General features: G+C 40.9%; 1 protein-coding gene across 1 annotated transcript in view; it reads right to left on the bottom strand.

The window, feature by feature from the left end:
- The window catches only part of LOC127683492 (rho GTPase-activating protein 20-like), a 785040-nt gene that overhangs the window by 315872 nt on the left and 444541 nt on the right, over positions 1-24627 (bottom strand). The gene's annotated exons all lie outside the window — the stretch shown is intronic.

The following is a 24627-nucleotide window of genomic DNA, read 5'->3' as shown; positions in this document are numbered from 1 at the left end:
ATCCTTTTAGTTCCTCGAGATATCCCAGAGAATTCATGTTGCCTATGATTTTACCCTGAGCTATCTTTGACATTTGACCTGAACAGAACCTTCAGCTTCTTCACACTCAGGACAGATGTCTTCATTCCTGCTAGAATTCATTTTGTTATCAACACAGTTGCATGTCTATCTGGGACACTTGCCCAACAGTAGATTAGGAGCAATCAGTTGTTCATCAAGAGGTGATCATTTGCTCATGAAGCACTATTTTGTCCACCCAGTTTTTAGAAAAGTTGAGATATACTGAAAGATCATTGGATGAATTAATGCAAGGGTTTCAGGAAGAGAGGGAGAGGAAGCAGGTAACACCCAAGAGTAGGATGCTGGCCTGACCTCTGTAAAGGAGAGAAGGCAAGAAAAAGAACCAGTCTTTAACATAGGGTACGACAGACTTAGTCAATCAGTGCCGGGTGTCCAGTCAAAGGCATGGGTGAAGGGAGTTTCCTGTCTCATATAAATAGGCCTGTGCTGCTCCATCTGGCACTGATGAGAAGAAGAGTTCACAAGTGCAGCCTCCTTGTGAGGTTAGGGAGGAGGAGATGCAGAAGCCTGGCTGCCCAGATTGACAATCAGATCTGCTGCCCAGATTGGATATCAGAGGCACGATTTGTGTTTTTGTTGGTTTGTGGGAGTTTTTTTCCTTTTCTTGTTTTGTTTGATTTTTTAAGGACAGGGTCTCATTGTATATCCCTGGCGAGTCTGAGACTCACTATATGTGGCAGGCTAGTCTCCAGTTCGAGATCTGCCTGTGTCTTCTGGGATTAAAGGCTTGTACCACTATGCCAGCTCAGAGGCCTGTTTTTATGGCCACTACATTGAGGCATCAGAGGTGAACAGGACATGTAAAGTTTAAACTTTCCAATGTGGCTGTATCTTCTATTTTTAACCACCAAGGATGGAAATTCCTTTCCCATTACCAATACCCAAGCCCATTTGCAAGTTATTGATTCCTTGATCAGTTTTTTTCCACTTTCTTTTTTCTGCCCCAATCCTGACAGTTGATCTTGCATGTTTTCATACCCCAGGTGTGTCCCTCCCTGCCATGTTGAACTCTACTGCAAAAATTCAGTAACTCCTGCACTCAAGAGCTGGAAATAAGCAGAAGTGGTGGTAAGGTCAGGTTAGGGTGATAGAGAAGCTGCTTTCATGCTGATGGCCATTTTCAGTTTTCTGAGGAAATATCATACTTGAGTTTTTAATGATTTAATTTTATCTGCTAGCCAAGTTGACTCCTCTTTCCTTTACTTTTGGTGGGAAGATACACATGTAAAATGATGATGATGATGATGATGATGTAGTTCTGACTGTCCTGAAACAGTGCTCAGAGATAACAGTTGTTCTGTTCTGCATAGAGAGTTCAGTCCTTTCTTGAAAGAATGGAAGAAAGAACGAAAGAGAAGGAGAGAAAGAGAGAGAGAAAGAGAGAGTGACAGACAGACAGAGAGAAAAAAACAGAGACAAGACAGAGAGTGAGAAACAGAGGGAGGGAGGAAGGGAAGAAAAGAAGGAAGGAAGGAAGAAAGAAAGGAAAGAAAGAAGGAAAGAAAGTAAGAAAGAAAGAAAGAAACAAAGAAACAAAGAAAGAAAGAAAGAAAGAAACAAAGAAACAAAGAAACAAAGAAAGGACCAAAAATAGAAGCATAAATATAATTGAATTGGAACAAGCCTACACACACACAAATACACACACACACACACACACACACACACACACACATACACACACACAAACACTGTATTTGGAGCAAATAGTTTGAATTTTCTTTTGAGTCATTCTTTTATTTATTTATTTTCCTGTTTTTTTATTAGATATATTCTTTATTTACATTTCAAATTATTTCCCCTTTCCTGGTTCCCCCCTCAAAAGCCCCATAAGCCATCTCCCCTCCCCGTGTTCTCCTATCAACCCCCTCCCACTTCCCTTCCTGATCCCATATGCCCTAAAGAAATAGAAGCTGTCATTGAAAGTCTCCCAAGCAAAACAAAAACAAAAAACAAAAAACAAAAAACAAAAAAACAAAAAACAAAAGAAAACAAAACAAAAAACCACAGGACCAGATGAATCATTCTTTTTATAAGATTATTTATTTTTAATTTTTGCCAAGATATTTAACCTCATGGAGGTCAACAGAGGGCATTATATCTTCTGGAACTGGAGTGACAGATGGTTATTAGTAGTCATGCAAGTGCTAGGAATTGAAACCAGGTCCTCTGGAAGAGAGAGGGATCTTAACTGCTGATCCATCTCCCCAGCTCCATTGGAACCATTCTAATTAACAATGTTATAGATGCAAAGCAGGGAAGGGTAACCAGAATTATCACATAATTTAATCTCTTCATTTGATTTATACAAAGGTTTTCTACTTTACAGTGGCTACATGTATAATGGCATGTAATAACATTATTGAACTTTTATTTTGGAAATGAAACACTCTGCCTGCTCCTGGTCTTCTGACCCCGTGCAGACATTGCACCTCACTGCCGTGTGTCCGAGGCCCTCTGCCGCCCTGCCCACCAGTGAGCCCTGCTGTACCCACTTGAGCTGTTCTGCTCCGTGGCCAATAGGCCCTGTGTGTCTCCTCTGGACTATGACAGGTTACTTCCGGTTTTGACATGTGGCCTTCTCTGTTCCTCCCCCAATATCCTTAGCCCGGTCTGCCTCTCCCCTCCGGTGGTAGAAGGGAATCATCATTCCAGCAGGTGGCCATCGGTCATTTCTCTTTCCTCATTCATCTGTCACACTCAGGGTCTGGTGTGTATGATGTTCTTGCTTTCCTAATGCCACAGAGAAGAGTTGGCAGTGTTCACGGCAGGCAGATGCGCAGAAGAATGTCTGCGTACACACAGGGACAGGTGCCCCACTTCAGGGGTGGTTGTTTTCACTCCCATCTCCATCTGCCCGTGCCCCATCCTTCTGTCACAGCTGCACCATTCATCAGGCTGAGCATCCCTGGTCATTGTCACAGCTGTCTCTGTCTTCCCCTTCTGGAGGTGGAGAGCTCTGGCGCAAGCCCACTGGACACAGCATTTTCTGTCCACAGATGTGATCAGGGAAGGGAATGTGCTTTGACCCTGTCGCCATGCCCTGTGTGTGTCCTGAGCCCTGCCTCCTGGGGACTATGTGAAGGTGAAGGGGGAAAAATCTCCCCTCCTTACCTGTGCCCTCAAAACAGGTCGCTGGCTCATGTTCCCAGGTCGCCTTAGTCATCTCACCTCATCACATTACAATGGACAGGGCTCTCCAACATGTGCAGATCAGAGTTGAGCGCCTGCCCTGTGCCCCCATGTGCACGGTGCAGTTTGCCATTCTGGAACTGCAATCTAAGATCAGACTTGGCACTGCACTGAATTTAAGAATATTAGGCTAGAGGGATAGCTCAATGGTTAAGAGCACTGACAGCTCTTCCAGAGGTCCTGAGTTCAATTTCCCAGAAAGGACATGGTGGCTAACAATCATCTGTAATGATATCTGATGCCCTCTTCTGGTATGTCTGAAGACAGCTACAGTATACTAGTATAAATATAAATAAATAACCCTTAAAAAATTAGTCATTGAAGGTAAAGAAACTAACTTTATTGTTCATTCAGTATCTGTGAATGTACAGGGAAGGAGCCCAACACCAATTTCCTGCAACAAGGCATAGCCTGGAAAGTGTGGACCTACTGAAAACTCACTACCTGGGGCCAAGCAGTAGGGACTCCAAAGTTGTTTTGACAAAGCAAGTGGGTGGACTGAGGTCCCTGGGTCCACCTGGCAGGTCTTCCTGAGTCAGTTGGCTTGGAATGCAGCACAAACTAGATCATAAACTCTGTCTCAGGCTAAATACCAGCAGGAGACCAACACTCAACATAGAAGAAAGCTGAAAAGAACTTTGAAGAGGGAGTGCAAGAGAGGTGATGAGGTAAATGGGTGGGGTCCATACAGTCTGCCCAGTGTATGATAACCCCACTGCACATCTGGACATTCTAGTGGTCCCAGCCGATCTTTCTGGCTCTCTATCCCCACCCCCAACTCCCGACCCATTTACCTGCCCTCAACACAAGGGTTAGTCTCTTGTGTTGGACTTCTCTATTCTTGCATTTGATGATGTGACAGTGTGTGGTTCTCTCTAATTCTGAGCCATGGTGGACTGTCATCATTCCTCCTCAACCAGTTCATTACTGAGGACAGTGTCTTTCTTGTGTCCTCCATCTCCTGATGATGGCTTACTGGAGCCTCCATGGACTGCATTTGTGGACCACCATTTCCCACTGCAGGGGTTCTTCAGTTTTGGCCAAGTAGGAGTGAGGTATTGCCAGGCAGGGCCAAAGGTGGGTTTCTCCTGTGGGAAATTCCACCACACACCCATCCTCCCATCAAGGCCCAGGTGTGTCCTCTCAGAGGGTGGTGGTGGGTGGAGGGAGAGTAGAAAATCTTCAGACTGTCCTCTGCACCACTAGTGCATAGCCCATGTGTCTTGCTGTGCCTTCTCTCCTTATGTGATGGAGGGGTGTCTTGTCCCTTCTGGCCCAGAAATAACCAGGGCTTTGATGATTGGCTTTTCTCACCCAAACTCATGTCTCATCAAGGGGGCAGTGAGAGGAGTGGGAACCTGTAAGGCCTAGGTTCAGTGTCACTCTGGGTGGGACACTCAGATCTCCAGCTGTGTATAATCTTTCCACTGAACTCTGTCCCTCAGCCTTCTATGCTACAGTATTGTGAGGGAAAGGGCAGGGATACTTCACTGTTTTTTACCCCTCTCTGAGCAGAACCAGTGTACTCTGCAATGGTGCTTGCATTTTTATTTAAATGAGGTTAATGATTTAGGAGCTTTTCCTTTCCTTTTCTTATTCTCAGAGGCAAGTCAACTAGTTGCATGGTTGTTGTCAATGTTCCTTTCCATTACTAGCATTATTTGGGACTTCCTGCTATATTTACTCATGGTCAAACAGTTGTCCATTTTTTAAAACCAAAATTCATTTGACATGATAGTACACATTGATGTTAAAGAGTAAATAGTAAAGATGGACTGATTTTTTTTTATGTCTGTTATGTTTATTTCCCCCCCCCGATACATTTTTTATTTACATTTCAAATGATTTCCCCTTTTCTGGTCCCCCATTTCCCGAAAGTCACATAAGCCCCCTTCCCTCCCCCTGTTCTTCACAATTCCCTGTTCTGGTTTTGCCTTATACTGCTACACTGAGTCTTTCCAGAACCAGAGGCTGTTCTTCTTGTACCTCATTTGATGATTTTTTTAATATTTAATGATTACTTATTGACAAATATAAAATGAGGTAGAACAGCAGACAGGACAGTCAACCAGTTGGTTGATTTTTCATTTTCTTTTGTTTCTGATTAAACTGTGAGGGTGTTGTGTAACCTTTCCCTCATAACAGAATCAATTAGATCAATGAATGTTAGACTAAAATGGTCTATTTCTTTTCACTCCATAGAACATGATGACCTCAAACCTGGAGATCCAAATAATGGTAATAAAGGCTTATGCCACCATGACTAGATTAATTATCTGGGACAAAAGGAGGTGCTACAGGATGTGGCTAAGTGATGTGACCATCAAAGGCTGGTGAGTGTGAACTATGAGATGACCTACTTGAATGTCAATGTGTGCTATACTTTGTTCTCTTCCTTTAGCCAGGAATGAGTCTCAGGCTATTAGCTTTTGTGTAATGTAAGCTTGCTTTGTTGGGCCCAAATTAATGGACATTTCTACTTGTTCATTTGCTTGACATGGCTTCCCTTTCTATCCACGAGGGTTCCCAGACTGCACTGGGGAGCAGAATGGAAGCTGGGATCAAAGTCTTTTTGATAAAGCACCAGGACAACATAACAGCCCACCTCGACTGACTGCCATCCTTCCCAGGCACATATCATCCCAGCAGAGTAAGACTGACTTCTTGTTGACCCACAGGTTGTACCCTAAGTACTGTACCCATTTTACCTCTTCCACTGTACACTCAAAAAAATAAGTAAGTGATTGAAGTTTCCAGTTATTTATTTGTTTGAGCTAGCTACATTCTCCCTCAGGACTTCCATGCAACTCCCACCTCCACCTCCATTTCCCTGTGTGTCGGGGGATGTCTAAATATCTCTCAACTATTTGAGCATATCTGGTGCCCGCAGAGACTATGAGATGATTGTCAGTTGTCTTGGGACATGAAGAGCAGCCAGTGCTTTTAACTTCAGAGCCATGTCTCTCCAGTGGCAAGTTTTCTGCATGAAATTAATCGTGGTTTTAGGGTGAATGTATTCAAAGTTTCTGTTCTTTGAGGTCATCGTATTGTGACACACATACCCTCCACATTGCTCCAATTCAGGATGGACCTACCTGGCAGTAACTACTTGAACAAAATAATACAATCATTCCTAGATCTTTGGAAATAGTATGGAGTTAATAAAACACCCTAACAGAAAGGGGACTCTACTAACTCTCAACCAACCTCCTGCTAGCTCAGCAACTACAAGGCCAAATCTGAACAATATTTACAAGATTTGGTATTTTTAATTAATGTTAAGTGTTTAGATAAATACAGATTGCACAAAAATTTAAGTATCTTAAAATTCTAGGAATGTCTATTGACGTTTTAAACTATTTTTGTCACCAAATAAAGCTTTGGTATTAACTATACACACACACTCTGTAGGACCATTGAATTTGTAAAGCTTACCTATAGAATTTACCTGATGCTTAAAGGGTTGAATGTAGAATGTAGGACACCCTGAGAATATATGCATGTATATATATAAATATATATATGAAAGTTTACCTAATATGGTGATGTCTGCACATAACCATATACCATATGTTAAGAAAAGGGTTTGCCCTTTTCTTAAATTGATAGTCCAACTAGGGCAGAATGGCACACTATCTAGCTAGTTGGGCATGGTTTGATAGGCAGAGAAGGAACCCTTACATTTACAAAAATTTTGCTTTTTTTTTGTTTTTGAGGAAGGTTTTTCTTTTCTAATAATAGAAATGGTATCTTTTATACTATATTCTGATCAAAGTTTCCCATCTGAAGGCTCTGCCTATATCCTCCTCACCCACCCAAACATACCTCAGGCTTGCCATCCATTTGGTTTATATACCCAGTTCAGACTCCATTGCATAAAAACAAGATTCCCTTCTCCTGTATTGTCAATTAGGGCTCATATCTGTGTTTGAGATTTCAGTTTTGTCTCCATTTTCACTTCTTAGAGCTGTGTTTAGACCTGTTGCAGCTCCTGGGGTTTTGAAGAAAATATTTAAAGTGGGCAAAACTGCTCTTCCCTCTTTGGTCTTGAAAAGGATCAGCCAGCCTTCATATGCAGTGTGCTAGAAAACTGGGAATCTCACTGATATTTTCACCTGAGGCATGGCCCCTTGGAGAAAAGCAAACTGGTGTAGAGTTGAGTGGTATGTAAGGAGGAGTTGGAATGTACCTTTTGGTGGGAATACACACATTCTGTCTGCCCTTTCAGACCATTTTTTCCTGGCTTGTAGAGACCCAGGGCTGTCAATCCAGGGGAGCAGTATGTAAGAAGGGGAGAGATCCTGAACTGTCTCCATGAGGACAGAATAATCAGACAAGGAACTGAGAGGCGATAAGACAGTGAACAGGTTTTACAGGGAGGGCTCAGATCTCCTCTGCTCACCACCCAGAGTTAAGTTGGGTTCTTATGCTTTGAGAAAGGGAAATCAAGCATCTGTCAATTAATATGAGACAGACAGACAGACAGAGAAACAGAGACAGAAAGAGATATCAAGCAAGGGAGAAATGATACAAAGCAAGCAAGCTGTCAGATATGGATAGCAGTATAGACCACCATGTCTCCTACACCTGCTGTCTCTTTTCTATTGTTCCTCTTTCAGCATGCACAAAGAGACAGGAGAATGCTTCTCCCCCAACCCAGTTTCCTACAGTGAACTCAGTCTACATAGGGAGATGACGTATCCCTAAAGACAGAGAGCTAACTAAATGGAGGAAGGAAGTTCGCAGCATTACTCACATGAGGAACAACAAAAAACATGTTGGGATTTGGAAATTTCTTAATCACTTTGTCCGTCTTTCTTTTAGCAGGCAAAGGTGGGTTCAAAATCTCTAGAATCTGCATCTATATCTCCAGCAAAATAGCTACTGTTGTTATAAGTCATTCTGGTACCTGAATTTCCAAGCTGTTATAGCATCCATTGCTACAGCTTTCCTTAATCTCTCCTCAGTAGTCTACTATGAAAAGGGGCAGAAATCGTTTCAAATTTCCATGTGTCTTCTGAGGAGAATCTACTGGTTTAAATATATTTACTGTGTTTTAGGTACTCCAAAAATCCTCAAGGGACACAAAGGCAAATTTTCTTCTTAAATGAGTCTTGGAGAACAGCAATAGTTCAGTGGACACCACTCCTTTTGTCTCCTGCGCGCTCTTTCTCTCCTCTCTCTCTTTCTCTCCCTCCTCTCTCTCTGTCCCTCCCTCCGTCCTCCTTCCTTCCTTCCTTCACTCCTCCTCTCCTCTTTTTTCCTCCTCCCTTCCCTCCTTCTCTCCTTCCCTCCTTTCTTCCTTCCCTCCTTACCTCCTTCTCTCCTTCCCTCCTTCCCTCCTCTCTCCTTCCCTCCATCCATGGTTCATGTTTTTTTCCAGACAGACTTTTTCTGTATAGTACAGAAATTCACTCTGTAGACTTGGCTGGACTCAAACTCTTAGATTCCCTTCCCTCTGTATCCCAAGTTCTGTAATTTTGTTTTCCTATGTTTTAACTTGTTCTGTTTTGTTTGATTTTACTTTTTTTTTCAGACAGTGTTTTGTTCTTATTGTTTGATTGTCTGTTTTTGTTTTCTAAAACCCCTGGTTATCCTGGAACTTCTGGTGTATACCAGTCAGGCCTGGAAAAAAGATATCTGCCTACCTCTGCATTTTGAGTGCTGGGATAAAATCTGTGTGCTTGGCTAGGATTCTCATCTTGTATGATTTATGGCTCTAGCTTTTAGCAGGGGTGGAATTGGTGGTGGTAGTGGTGGTGGTGGTATTGGTGGTGGCAGTAGTGGCAGATATTGATGGATCTCTGTGAGTTTGAGGATAGCCTAGTACAGAGCAATCTCCACAGCTGTCAGAGCTACACAAAAACAAAATCTATCTACATACAGAACAAAACAAAGCAACATTGATTCTGGCTTCTATTTTATAGTGACATCTTCCCTCTAGCCCTATGGTCTGTAGAGTTTTGGTGATGAAAGCATGTTGTATTTTATTAAAGGATTTTTCTGCACTTTATATCTAAGTTTTGACTTCCTTCCCTTATTAGATAGGCAATTAGAGCTATAAATTTCTGCAGTGCACATACCCTGGGATGCTGCTATAATACACAGAATAAAGCAAGATATATACATTGTTAGGTGTTGGTATAGGCAAAGAGGTAGCTGGGTGCTAATTTTAAAGTCTCTCTCTCTCTCTCTCTCTCTCTCTCTCTCTCTCTCTCTCTCTCTCTCTCCCTCTCTCTCCCCCTCTCTCTCTCTCTCTCTCTCTTTCTCTCTCTCTCTCTGTGTGTGTGTGTGTGTGTGTGTGTGTGTGTATGTGTTTGTTTTAAATGGTTACTGAGAAGGTATAAACTGTCATCTAGAAAGTGTCTGGTTCATAGCTTGATATTAAAAACATGCCCCTCCATATATAAAGACACAGAAAGACAGACTGAAATACAGGCACACACACACATACACACTGAGAGAGATTTAGCAAATAAATATAAATGCAATAAAATAAGGAATACAAAAACAAAATAACAAAAACCCTTCCTGGACTTAAGACAGAAAAAATACCAAAGTGGGTATGGTGGTGCACTCTATTTCCAACATTGTGGAGGAAGAGTCAGTAGGATCTCTAAATTCAAAGTATGTCTGGTTGATGGAATCCTTTGCCAAGAAAATATATTTTAAATAATTAAAAAATAAGTAGGTAACTATGCATAAGAAAACATACAGAAACACATATACACACATACATACACAATATGTACATATATACATATACACACATACATGCATACATGTGTATACATGCATGCATACAAATATACATAAACAAATAACAAGAATTGAATGGCATGGAGCTATCTTTGTTACCCCCCAAACCATCAACCCAGCACACCTTCATCACATGCCTGAACTATTACACATACAGACATACAAGTGTCTGTGTCGTCAATGCACACAGTCAGACATGCACAGAGGCCCATGTGCACGTGTACACACACACACACACACACACATACACACACACACACACACACACACACACACACACACACACACAAATGAGTACATTTTGAAATTGAGTAGAAAATAAACTAACAGAAGTTGAAGCCAAACCAAATTTCTGGGTAAGCATTCTGCTACCATTCTGATTTATGTTACAAGATGGGTTACATCACCTAAGATGGCTTTGAAATCACAAGGTTGATTCCATCTTGTTAGGGTCATCAGAAAAGATGCCTGCCATTCACATGGTGTGTTCTATCTTGGTGATGTCAATGTACAATAAATTCAGAGAATAAAAATTAAAAAACAAACAAACACAAATCCTTACTGGGATGAAAGAAAGAAAGGAAGGAAGGAAGGAAGGAAGGAAGGAAGGAAGGAAGGAAGGAAGGAAGGAAGGAAGGAAGGAAGGAAGAAGGGAAGAAAGGAATGAAAGTATCATTGTAATATATGTCAGCTCTTAGCTATAGAACAGCAGAGGCAGGACTTGAGAGGCCACTATAGTATATTTTGAAACCAAGTAGAGAGACTTTGTTTCTAATAAATAAATGTATGTAGAAAAATTATCCATCCATATATTCACACATGCATGTATGGTGGCTCAGAGTATTAAGCTTCTAGCTCTTAAGGACTAGGTAAAATATTAAAGGTTAGATGGAATGTCAGCCCTAGGTAAAATGTTATGGCCTAGGTATAAGAAGACAAGGCCTAGATAATTTTTACCTGGCTAGCCTGACATTTTGTTCTGTTTCTAATAGTATAAAAAACTTTCCTATGTGTTGTTTCTTCACTTACTAGTAAACATTCTCATGTCTAAGTTGATTCTATATTCTGTTAGGTTCTTTGCCCTTGGAAACCCATCATGATAGAAGTCATTTGAACTGCTTTGTTGTATAGTTACCCACAATAAGCATGGACTTCAACAGATTACCTAGCAACAATTCCTGTACCTGTGTATAAGATTTTATGGTATGCATTTGCTTTTATAAGCTACTCCAGGGATGAACCCCAACATAAGAGAAATTCCTGCACTGATATAAAGAGCTTTCCTGAATAAGACATGTATGTTAGACCAGACATGTCCCTTCCCACAGTGGAATACCCCAACTAATGGGACGAGTTCCTAAGAATACAGTTTTCCTAAGAAATTCCTTAATCCCTAAATGCAGATTGGTGGAATAACTTGGAATAGATCTTTATAGATTGAAGGCATGAGAACACACAAAGGATCTTAACTTGAAGTCAGAGTTCAAGTCTCAAACCTTATTTGTGCACTTATCTTTCTGTCTATGACCTCTGTATGTCATGCATTCAGAAGCCAGATGAATGGGTCAGATATGCTGAAATTAAAGTTATGTATGGCTGTCAGTTGACTGTTTCCTGCCCTGTGGGTGGTGGGTCTTGGAGCCTTAAAAAACAGGAACTTGACAGGAAGGACCTGAAACAGGGTATTCCTTAAGCTTCTTTAATCCATTTTATTGTTACAGAATTATGTTTGAGAAGACTCTTAGTCTCAGGGAACAAAAACCAATGGAGAAAAACCACCCTTAATCTCTACCTTTTCTCCACCTCCCCACTGGCAGGAGAGATGGATTTCTTAGAATGAGAAAATGCTGTGCCCCCTCCCCCCACCCAGAATAAAACCAGCCTGGAAACAACTCCACAGGGCTAGGGAGGTAGTTTTTCAGACATGGCTGGTGTTGGCAGCCTGTGCCCTATGTGTCTCATGTTTTTTTCTGCTCCTCTGCTTCTGCCTACCGGCCCTCTCCCTCACCTGACTCACCTCTACCACCTGAGCCATCTCACCTTGTGTTCTGGTTCGTGTGCCCTGTGGGAACCCATACAGCTGACTGGCACATAGGGATGGGTGAGGTTCAGAGAATGTTGGAAGGCATGGAGGGCTGTGTAGAAGGATCACTGAAGGTCAGTGAGATGCCTGTGGAAGTCAGGTTGGTGTGGCCTTAAGTAGGAATGGCAGTCAGTCTCAGTGCTACTGCCACAGCCCAGCTACCTCCATGCTATGTGGAGAAGAGGGAGCAAGAGACACACAGCAGTGAAGAGGGGGGTTTGTCTTTGTGGCTGGCAGTGAACATGGGAGGTCACATCTGTGTATTGAGACCTTTTGGGATGAAAACTTAACTCCTCCCTCTTTTCTTTTCCTTGGTTCACACTGGTCCACACCGTCCATGCCCTGCCTCTTGCTCCAGGAGTCGCCCAGAGCTGCCTGTGATGTCTGCTGGACCCTAACAGAGGCTGTGACTTTGTGTGACAGCCTGCAACAGGTGTCTAAGCTGATTTGATTTCTGCCCAGTGTTCTAAATGTCAAAAAGAAGTAACTCAATGAAGTGCTGGTAACAGTGGGAGTAACTAGGACTCTCTTAAGATAGCCAAGTGCCTTGTCTCCTAATTAGTGAACCAAGTGAATGGATGAACAAGATTCCTACTGTCCCTGTTCACTATCCAGCGAAACCACACCCAAGTGAAAGGGCTTGGTGGAATACATGGGAAAAGAAGACCTTATTGAACTTGACTCTAGCCTGGCAAGGTGAAGAGATAGGAAAAGTGTAGAATAACACTTCATACAACTTCATGTTTAATGATCTAATTTTATTTGCTTCCTAGCTATTGTGCTTTTTCCTCTCTATTTTGGTGGGAAGAAATAAATGTAAAATGATGAAGATGATGATGATGATGATGATGATGATGATGATGATTTTGATGATGATGATGCAGTTCTGGCTCAACTATACTCAGAGATCACAGACTGTTTTATGTAGGCAGTTCAAGGGTAAGTTGGGTTATATAGAGCAAAATATGCAAAAGAAAGAAGAGAGAGAGAGAGAGAGAGAGAGAGAGAGAGAGAGAGAGAGAGAGAGAAAGAAAGAAAAAGAAAGACAACAGATATACAGAAACATAAATATAAATAACTTGGAAAAAAACAATAGACACACACACACACACACGAACAAGCAAAAGAAGTACTTGCGATTTGTCTTATGAGGGGCATGACAAGCACTGGCCTAGGGTGTCTCAAAAGCCCTAGGTTCCATCCTGTCAGTTCTCTATAAACTTGGGTATGTTGCCCATGATTGTAATCCCAACACTTAGCAGCTGGAAGAGAAGGATCAGACCATCTCCCAATAGATCAGATCTATGCCTGGTCAAAAAGAGACCCTCTAAAAAATTAAAATAATTATTTTCTGACAAAGTAAAAGCATTTAAAACAAATCACTGTGAAAACATATTCCTGGACATAAAACACAAATGGGAACTTCAAACATTTCAACTTACTTTTAATTTGCTCTATCTCTGTTTTCAATCTTCCAAAAGAGGGCAAGTAGAGAGTGGTGGCAGCTATGAACAGAAACAAACAAACAAACAAACAAACAAAACAAACCCCAAGAGGTTAAGTGTTTTTAATATGATACCTAAATGACATAAAACAGACCTGACTTCTCTGCCTCCCTCCCCTGATAATGTGTTTAGAGGCTACCTTTCCCTAATTGTTCCTGTTCCTTGCTCCACTCATTGATTCTTTAGTCATGTAGTTCCACTGAAGCCTCCCTCTTCAAGAGTGATCTTGCCTGTTTTCAAAGCTCTCTGGCATACAGTCCTTAGGGGGAGAGCATGGCCAAGGAGACCAACTACTTTATGCTGGTGTTTCCTGGTGTCAGGTAACATGCTTTGTCTTGTTTGTTTGTTTTGTTTTTGTTTTATTTTCCTTCTTTTTCCTACTTCCGTCTTAGTTCCAGTTTTACTGCAGTGAACAGACACCATGACCAAGGCAACTCTTATAAAGGACAATATTTAATTGGGGCTAGTTTACAGGCTCAGAGCATCAGTCCAGTATCATCAGGGCAGGGACATGGCAGCATCCAGGCAGTCACTGTACAGGAAGAGCTGAGAGTTCGACATCTTCATCTAAAGGCTGTTAGCAGAACACTGGCTTCCATGCAGCTAGATGGAGGTATTTAAGCCCATCCACACAGTGCCACACCTACTCTAACAAGGCCACACCTACTCCAACAGGGCCTTACCTTCTAGTAGTGCCACTCCCTGGGTGGAACCTATGCAAACCATAACAACATGCCTCAGCTTTCATATATATATACATACAGGTGACTGTTCTCACACTAGTTCACACAGACAGACAGACAAACAGGTACACACACACACACACACACACATACATGGATATATTTTGAAATTAAATTAAATATACAATAAACTAATAAGAAATTAAAAACAAACTTTTTGGAGGGGGTGTGAACATTCATTCTGCTGCCATTTTGGTTTATGATACATGGTGATGTACATCACCCATGAAGTCACATGGTTGCTTTTCTCTTGCTGGTGTCACCAGAAAAGATAACTGTCATTCTCATCATGGCTTTCATCTTTGTGAGGTCAATGTAAAATAAATACACAGAATGAAAAAATTAAAAAATAAACAAATTCAATACATAGGTAGAAAAAAGAAAGAAAGAATGAATGAATGAATGAAAGAAAGGGAAAGAGAGAAAGAGAGAAAGAAAAAAGAAAGAGTGTGGGAGGGAGAGAGAGACAGGGAGAGGAAGGGAGGGAGGGAGGGAGGGAAGAAAAGGAAGGAAACATGGTAATCCATGCCTTTGATTGAATTGCTGGGTGGTGGGGGACAGAGGCAGAGGCAGGACATGATAGGCCTGTCTAGTATGTAGAGATAAGCTAATGAATATAGAAAAGATACCCATACATACATGCTTACATACATGCATATATGGTGGGTCAGATGGCAAACATGCTGGCTCTTAAGGATTATGTAAAATATTAAGGCCTAGATGGAATGTTAAGGCCTAGGTAAAATGCTAAGGCCCTGGTCAGATCAGTTAAGGACTATGAAACTTACCTGCCTAGCATGCCATTTTGTGCTGTTTCTAATATCATAAGGAAATGTTCTCTTATGTTCTTTCTGCTGTGACTAGGAACATTCTCATGCCCAAGCTGATTCCATATGCTGTTAGGCTCTGTACCCTTGGAAAGAAATCATGACAGAAGTCAGCTGAACTGCCTTGTTGTATAGTTACCCACCATGAGCTTGAACCAACACTGACCACTCAGAACCATTTTCTGCATCTGTGTATAAGCAGTTAAGAGTATATATTTGTTTTCATATGCTGCCCTGGGGGTGGACTTCAACATAAGAGAGATATTTACACCAATATAAAATCTATTTGGAATAAAGCTTACATTTTGAGGAGGGTTTGGGTAAAGTGTATGTTCACAGTACCTGCCTGGGAAGAGACATCCTTCTTGGCTTAAACAGACATGTATCTGGGTCACTAACATCCTGGGTCTCACGTAAGACATGAATGTTAGACAAGGCAACTCTCCTGCAACAGTTGAATAGCCCAACTAATGGCAACAGCATAAGTGTACAATAAAGACATATACCTAAGTAAATCCCTTATTCCTAAACTTAGACTGGTGGAATAACTTGGTACAGATATTTGAGGATTTTAGAAAAAAACTGTAGGATCTTTTTTTTTCATTTTATCAGAAATATTTTCAAGGTAAATCTTCAATTTTATCACAAAATGTTAATCAAATCTCTTTCTATTAATTTAGTAATGTTTATGTCAAAGAATTAACTGTATTTTCCCTGAAAATATTCCCTGTAGGATCTTAACTCAAAGTCATAGTTTAACTCCAGAACTTAAAATGTGGCCCTTATCAGTAAGTCTTGAGGAGTATGCAATCCTGACCCCCAATGCTGGCCAAATTCCTGACAATTTTATAAATAATTGTGTGTGTGTGTGTGTGTGTGTGTGTGTGTGTGTGTGTATTGGGGGATTGCTTGCCTGTCTTCCATGCTAGCCAGCATGCCGACTTGTCTCTCTTTCTGTCTCTGAACCCTGTGCATGTCTGATGTATTTAGAGGCCAGTTGAGGGGGTCATATCTGCTGAAATTAAATTTATGTATGGCTGTCAACTGCCTGTTACCTGCCCTGTGGGTGCTGGGACTTGGACCCTTGAAAAATGGAAACATGATAATTAGGAGCAGAGTCAGACTATTTATTAAGCTTCTGTCACCCACTTTAGTGAAAAGATATGGAGAGAGAGGACAGCCTTGTCTATTCCCTGATTTAGGTCAAGAATTGACAAATGGGACCTCATAAAATTACAAAGTTTCTGTAAGGCAAAGGACACTGTTAAAAGGACAAAATGGCAACCATAAAATTGGGAAAGCATATTCACTAACCCCACATCTGATAGAGGGCTAATATCCAATATATACAAAGAACTCAAGAAGTTAGACCCCAGGGAACCAAATAACCCTATTAAAAAATGGGGTTCAGATCTTAACAAAGAATTTTCACCTGAAGAAATTCGGATGGCCGAGAGGCACCTTAAGAAGTGCTCAACATCATTAGTCATTAGGGAAATGCAGATCAAAACAACCCTGAGATTTCACCTCACACCAGTCAGAATGGCTAAGGTCAAAAACTCAGGAACACTCCTCCACTGCTGGTGGGGCTGTAAGATGGTACAACCACTGTGGAAATCAGTCTGGAGGTTCCTCAGAAAACTGGATATGAGACTTCCAGAGGACCCTGCTATACCTCTCCTGGACATATACCCAAAGGATTCCCCGGCATGCAATAAAGACACATGCTCCATTATGTTCATAGCAGCCTTATTTATAATAAGGCTGCTATGAAGCTAGAAAGAACCCAGATGTCCCTCAATGGAGGAATGGATACAGAAAATGTGGTATATTTACACAATGGAATACTACTCAGCATTTAGAAACAATGAATTCACAAAATTTTTAGGCAAATGGTTTGATCTGGAAAATATCATCCTAAGTGAGGTAACCCAATCACAAAAGAATACACATGGAATGCAATCTCTGATAGGTGGATATTAATTAGCCCAGAAGCTCTGAATACCCAAGGCACAAATTGCACAACAAATGACTCCCATGAAGAAGTATGGAGAGGGTCCTGATCCTGGAAAGGATTGATCTAGCATTGGAGGGGAATATAAGGACAGAGAAAAAGGAGGGAGGTGATTGGAGAAGGGATGGAGAGAAGAAGGTTTATGGGACATATGGGGAGGGGGGATCTGGGAAAGGGGGAAATCATTTGGAATGTAAACAAAGAATATAGAAAATAAAAATATTAAAAAAACAAGTTCTTCCTCAAACTTCACCTATGTCTTATGTACCTGGATCTGGTCTCTTATGTACACTAATATGAATACAATAAAATAATGTTTTAAAATGTTGCAAAAAAAAGCTTCTGTCACCCATTTTAGTGTTACAAAATTATGTCTAAGGAGACACAGGAAACAAAAACACTGGAGAAAAACATACATGTGATCATTAGTTTTACCATTTTACCTTAAAGATATTTGATTTATCTCTAGGTTATACAGATCAAAGAAAGCATTTTTCCTAGAGATACTAGGAAATAAACAAGGATCTACCACCATCACCACCGCCACCACCACCACCATGAACAACAACAACAACCAACTATGAGGTAAAAAAAAAAAAAAAAAAAAAAAGAATACTGGGATTGTACATTTGTGTCTTTGATCCAAGGACACTTCCATTACTTTTAACAGGCAAGGACAGGGTCAGAATCTCTACCACCTGTAGCTATATCTTCAGTGAATAAAATGCTGGTGTAGTAAACCATTCTGGTCCCTGATTCTCCAAGCTTCTGTACTATCTACTGCCTCAGTTTTTCCTCAATCTCTCCTCCATTGACAGGCAAAGGAGACCTGCATGGAAGGCTGATGAAATTGTGTAATGGCTCCCTCAGCCACAAGTTTGTGTTCATGGCCTACTTACTGCCCACCCCAGTTTTCTGTTTCTGGGATCTTTACTTAATTATTCTTCTGTCTGGGTTTGTGTAACCAATAAGCCACACTTCCTGAAAAACAACAACAATAGCAACAACCATCAGAATAGCAGCTTGATGTTAAGACAGTCTTCTTGCTCAGACTTTCTACCACATATGGAGGGCTAAAGATTCAATCAGCTTGCTAAAGCCTGTCACAGCAAACTGACAGAGGAGTTCTTTCTCACCAATGAATGTTTGCCCACGTTTTGCCCCTCACCATGATGACTTGGTGGTGAATGCCAGGGTTCCCAGTAATCTGTGGTGGGTCCTCTGTATCTCAATCTCCCTTTTTAGGAATTCTTTGCTCCATGGATGGTGGGATTATTATGGCTGGATGGTGAACAGGTAGGTTGATATTTGCCTCACTGTGATTTCACAGGTACAAAAATGTGTCTTTTTCTGAGTTGGACTTGTTCCTGGAGTGAAGAATGTCATGCCTTCAAGGTGTCTCCTACTTCCCCCAGCCTCCTCAGTTCCCTCCAACGGTGCCCTCAAAGAAGAAAAGGCAATCAGATCTACAATCAGTTCCCCTGTTTCATGAATTAGACAAATCCAGGGCCCACACACCATTAGTAATCAAAGTTAAGGAAGGAAACCCATCCCATGAACACCCTAGTTCCTAGAGATGGGGATCAATGGTGGCTCACTCACCTGGCACATAGTGCTTCTGCTGCAGCAAGTCCACCTTTAGAAGGCTCTTGTCCTGTTCTAGATCATACTGGAGATTTTCAAACCTCTAGAAGGAAGGCAGCTGGAGCACAGCCCTGTTAGGGGCCTACTGTGCCAGCTGTTGAGCCTCATCCAGCTCTAAAAACTCTCCAGCATCACCTTTCAGCTTAGGTTAGTCCCTCCATCCCTAAGGGAAAAATGTTCAGAGAGAGGAGAGACTGTTCTGATTTTTTTTCTCTGTTTTTAAAAACTGTTAGGCGCTAAAATGTTATGAAAAACATAAAATTTCTCCAATGGTCCAGAAACATTATTTTGGAGATAAAAAAAAAAAAAATCAGCATAGCAATGTCTCAGTCACAATTCAGAAACTGCATATGCATGGCCTGGATAAGGTACAAGATGAAAGTGAGCAATTTGGGAAACTGTATGCCTGCCGTCTAGTGGAGAATTCTCAGCACTGCAGTGAAGGCTTTGATTATTCCTAGAGTTCAGAATCCTACCTGATTTCAAAAGATCAATCTCTTATAATCAGAGCAGCCTTCTCATAGGCAGCCAACGCATACTGCAGAGAGCCTGTAATCAACATGTAAGCACGCAAAACTTCCCTATATATAGCCGGGTGGTCGTGGTGCATGCCTTTAGGACTTGGGAGGCAGAGGCAGGGAGATTTCTGAGTTCAAGGCCAGCCTGGTCTACAGAGTGAGTTCCAGGACTGCCCGGGCTACACAGAGAAACCCCTGCTTGAAAAAATGGGAAAAAAAAAAACAAAAAAACTTCCCAAGGGTGGAAACTTTCCTCTGAATATAATGTTCCTGAGGGGAAAAGGGAGGAAGGCAGGACTCACTGTCCTCTGCAATTGACACTTCAATTGTTAGGTTTCAGTTTATTATTGGAATATTTGTGGGGAGACAAAGAGGATAAGATATTCAGAATATAATTGATACCTCAAAAAGGAAGACAGGGATATGATCCCCATGAGGACTAAAGATGAAATATTGTTTTCTGAACAGAAGTTTTTTTGATGAGACAGATGATTGTTTGAATTGTTCTTTCCCTGGATATGGCTGAGAGTCATGAAGTTGACCATAATCACAACAGGGGATTGTTGACAGGGGACTCACACGGCTCCATCCAAACCTGGCCCGTGAACTCATGTTTGACAGAGAGACGTGATGCTACAGCTTTATATCCAAGGTCTTTTGCTACTGGTTGGTCAGTTCCTCCTGCTTCAGCAGGTGTTACAGTCTTTCCTTCAGTTGTTCCCCTTTCTGTTCATTAGAAGATTGTGTTCCTAGGGGAGGGTTAGGTTAATCCATGCTCATACATACATAAGTACATACATACATACATACACACATACACACTTCTAAACACACACACACAAACTTCCGAATACATTCTGAATACATTCTGAAATGTATGTATGTACAAGTGCAAGCATAATGTACTGCATCCACATGTTTACCTTGTAAGATAAAGTTAATGTAAGATGAGATCATCCTGGACACTATTAAGAAAAATGTTATCTATCATTAGCCCACAACTTCTCTATCCATACTCTGCATCCCAGAGGCAGGAAAGCAAAAGAAGCTTTGAGCACCTGGATGTGTTGAAGGTTGTGTATTTTCCCCCCTGTTTTTATATTTTTATTTAATTTTATATGTGTGGGTGTTTTGCCTGCCCGACTATGTGTGTACCACATGCATATTTGGTAACCAACAGAGGAAAAGAGTGGGGGATTAGTCAATGAAGTGCTTGTGCTGTAAACCTAATGGATAGACACTGTGCATTAGAGTCTAGGGTATTTCAGCCACGCCTGCTTATAATGTTCCCTGTGGTATGCAGAAAAGATTTGGTTCCCTAGCAGAGGACTTCTGGAGAGTGCTGGAGGAGCTCTGTCCCCACTCTGTTGATGTCACCTAATACTTTCAAGTTGCTCTGAGGTGAGCAGCTTCCTTCAAGAGGAGCTCTCTAACCCACAGATTGCCTCCACAGCAATGAGCTCTGGAAACTAGAAAATCTCTATCTGGAAGTCAAAATAAATTTTCTTCTCTCTTTTATGAAGGCTATAAGCTTGTTCAATATGTAGAGTCTAAATGTCAACAATAGCAGGAGAATGATTAGGGGTAGGTATGAGGGTTGTTAACCAAGGGGAGGAGTTAAACCAAGATTCAAACCAGCTGTGACTCTGTTCTCTTTCTCTCTTCCACTTGGCTAGCCTTCTCTCCCCTTGGCCACCATCATATCTCAGTTTGTACACCTAAGTCCCCAGGTCTTTCCCTTTACCCATCCCATGGCTTCTTTACCTTTTTGGTTGAATTAGATTGCTATGGGGTTACAGGTGGCATTTGCTCAAGGGGTATCCCAGTACCCCTTGTGCCCCTGATAGAGTCCCCCAGTCTTATAATTTCTTTTGACCATGATCAAGTTCCAGAAGTAGGAGGGGTTCCAGTAGGAAGCTCCTGTAGACTTGCATCCCCAGGTGGCACAATATAATTGTTCTGGGCCTCTCCACCAGTGAACTTCTGCTTGGCTTCTTCCATCCCAAGGGTAAATGTAAATGGTGTTCTCATGCAGGTGATATCTCAGTGGAGGGAAAGCACATCCTGTCACCCCTCCCCCTCAGCCCAGGACCCTCCCTTTCCCATACAGTCAGTTTGCTTCCACTTGTACTCCCATCATGACTGGGGATGACCCATGACTCAAGGCCTGCTGCTAGTTGGCACAGGTCGAACGTGAGGTCGGGCCACCATGTGGCACAGGCTTTCAGCGAGGCCACCATGTCTCTGGTTCCAGCAGAGACCACAGTCTAGGTTGGTGGACAGGCTCATGAGGGCTACAAAGGGAGGAAGGAGGAAGCAGAATCCAAAGGTAGCACCAGGAAGTCATAATCAAGGTTGAGTGATCTTGAGCTTGGGTGGATGAGCCTAACTTCTTAAGTTCTTTGTATCTTTTGGGTATTAGCCCTCTATCAGATAAAGGTTTAGTAAAGAACTTTTCCCAATCTGTAGGTTGCAGTTTTATTGTATTGGCAGTGTCCTTTGCCTTACAGAAGCTTTTCAGTTTCATGAGGTTCCATTTGTCAATTGTTGATTATAGAGCCTCAGCCATATTTTGAATATTAGTCCTCTATCAGATGTGGAGTTGGTGAAAAAAAAATGGTCTCATTCTGTAAGCTTGTGCTTTGCTGTGCAGAAACGAGTCAGTTTCATGATCCCATTTATTAATTGTTGATCTACATGCCTGTGCTAAAGAGATTCTGTCAAGAAAAGATTTTCCTGTGCCAATGAGTTCACGGCTATTCTTACTTTCATGTTTTTCATGTTCAGTATATATGGTTTTATGATGAAATCTTTGATCCATTTACACCTGAATTTAGTGCAGGTGACAAATATGAATCTATTTACATTCTTGTACATATTGCCATCCTGTTTGACCAGCACCACTTATTGAAGATACTGTTTTATTTTCCTTCTATATTTCTGGGTTATTTACCAAAAATCAGGTATCCATAGCTGTGCAGATTTTTGTTTGTGGCATCATTTGATTCCATTGATAAAATAATATATTTTATCAAATAACTTGAGAGTTTATTACTGTACCTCTATAACTGAAAATCAGGAATGGTGTCTTTATCATGCAGGATTTCTTTTAGCTATTCTGATTTTTTCATTTTCCATAGGATGACAAAATTATTCTTTCATGATATATAAAAAATTATGTTAAAATATGGGTGTGGATTAGCATTGAATCTGTTAATTGCTTTTGGTCAAATGACCATTTTTACTACATTAATCCTACTGATAAATGAGCATGGGAGATCTTTGCATCTTCTGAAATTTTCTTCAATTTCTTCAAAGACTTCAAGTTTTTAATCAAACAAGTCTTTCACTTGCTTTGTTAGAATTACTCTAAGGTATTTTATATTATTTGAGGCTATTGTGAAAGACCTTGTTTCACTATTTTCTTCTCAGTCTCTTTGTAAATTGTTTATGGAAAGCCTACTGATTTTTTAAATTTAATCTTATATCCAACTCCTTTCTTAATTCTTCTTTGAAAGTCTGGTAGTATTATAGGAGAAAAACATTTTTCCCTGAGGTTTTTTGGTTATTAGTCTTTTATTACGTGCTTCTATTTCACTTGGGATTTATAGGTCTGCTTAAATTGTCTATTTGATCTTAATTTACCTTTCATAAGTGATGACAATAGAGAAAACTGTACGTTTCTTTTAGATTTGAAAATTGTGTAGAGCAAAGGTGTTGGTTTTTTTTTTTTTTTTTTTTTTTTTAAGTGTGCCCTCATGATTCTCTGGATTTACTTGGTTTCTATTATGTCCAGGTTTTTCTTTCAAATTTCGTTAATTTTGATGTTATCACTCCATCATTTCATTAGTTTTGATAAAGGTCAATCTGTATTGTTAATATTCTCAAAGACCCAACTCTTTGTTTAATTGATTCTTTTTGATGTTCTGTTTGTTTCTATTTTGTTTATTACAGTCCTCAACATGATTATATGTTGCAGTGCATTGCTTTTTGGTATGATTACTTCTTTTGGTTCTAGAGCTTTCAAGTGTCCTGTTAGGTTGTTAGGATGAGATCTCTCCAACTTACAATAAGAATGAAATACAATAAATTTTATTCTCAACTCTGCTTTCATTGTGTCCCATAAGTTTGGTATATTATGTATTTATTTTCATTGAAATCTAGAAAGTCTTTAATTTCTTCCTTCTTTTCTCTCTTGATCCATTTTTTTTTATTCAGTGGAAAATCATTCAACGTCCATGAGTTTGTCAATGTGCTGTTGTTTCTATTGTTGCTAATATTCATCTTTAATCCCTGATAGTCTGATGGGGCACAGGGAATCATTTCTGTTATCCTGCATCTGTTGAGCCCTACTTTGTATCCAAATATGAAGTCAATTTTGGAGAATGCTCTAAGGTACAAAGTAGAAGTTATACTCTTTTGTGTTTGGGTAAAAGTTCTGAAATATTTGTTTGGATCCTTTGGTTTATAATGTCTGTTTGTTCTGATATTTCTCTGTTTTGTTTTTGTTGGATGACCTGTCCATTTCTGAGAGGTCCCTTGGTGGGTATTGAAGTGTCCCACTATCAGTGCATGTGGGCATACCTATTATTCAATCCATAGTAGTGTGTCTGCTACTGCTGCTGCTGCTGTTATTGTTGTTGTGTTGAGCAATTTTACACACTTGGACAAAGGCTTTGTAGGTGGGTTGTTATCCTTATCCTTGCATTACAAATGCTGCTGGGCTAAAGGATGTGGACACCTCGGGATCCAAGATCCACTTCTCTCCCTGTTAGGAGTCTCAGCTAGATTCGCCCATAGACCCTCTGGGCCTCCCCTGATCCCAGGTCTCTGGAACATCCCCGAGATTGCCTCCACACTCCCACTGATCTTTCTTCTCTATCCCCTCTTCTCCCTACATAAGATCTTCCCTGGCCCGCTCACCTCCCCATTCCTTTTTCCAGTCAGTTCCCTTCTTCCATCAACCTCAAATATCTATTTTGTTTTCCCATCTAAGAAAGATTTAACCATCCTTTCTTTTGCCCTCCTTGTTTTTTGGTTTCTTTAGGTCTGTTGATTATAGCATGGTTATCTTGTACTTTATGGCTAATACCTACTTTTAAGTAGGTATATGCCACGCATGTCCATTTGGTTCTGTGTTACCTAACTCTGATTAATTTCTAGTTTCATCCATTTGCCTGCAAAATTTGTAATGTCCTTGCTTTTAATGGCTGAATAGTATTCCCTTTGTGTAAAACTACCACATTTTCTGAAGAATCATA

This window comes from Apodemus sylvaticus, chromosome 4 (genome assembly GCF_947179515.1).
Source record: "Apodemus sylvaticus chromosome 4, mApoSyl1.1, whole genome shotgun sequence".
Taxonomy (NCBI): domain Eukaryota; kingdom Metazoa; phylum Chordata; class Mammalia; order Rodentia; family Muridae; genus Apodemus; species Apodemus sylvaticus.
Note: the sequence above shows the minus strand (reverse complement) of the source record. Positions and strands in the feature narration are given on the sequence as shown.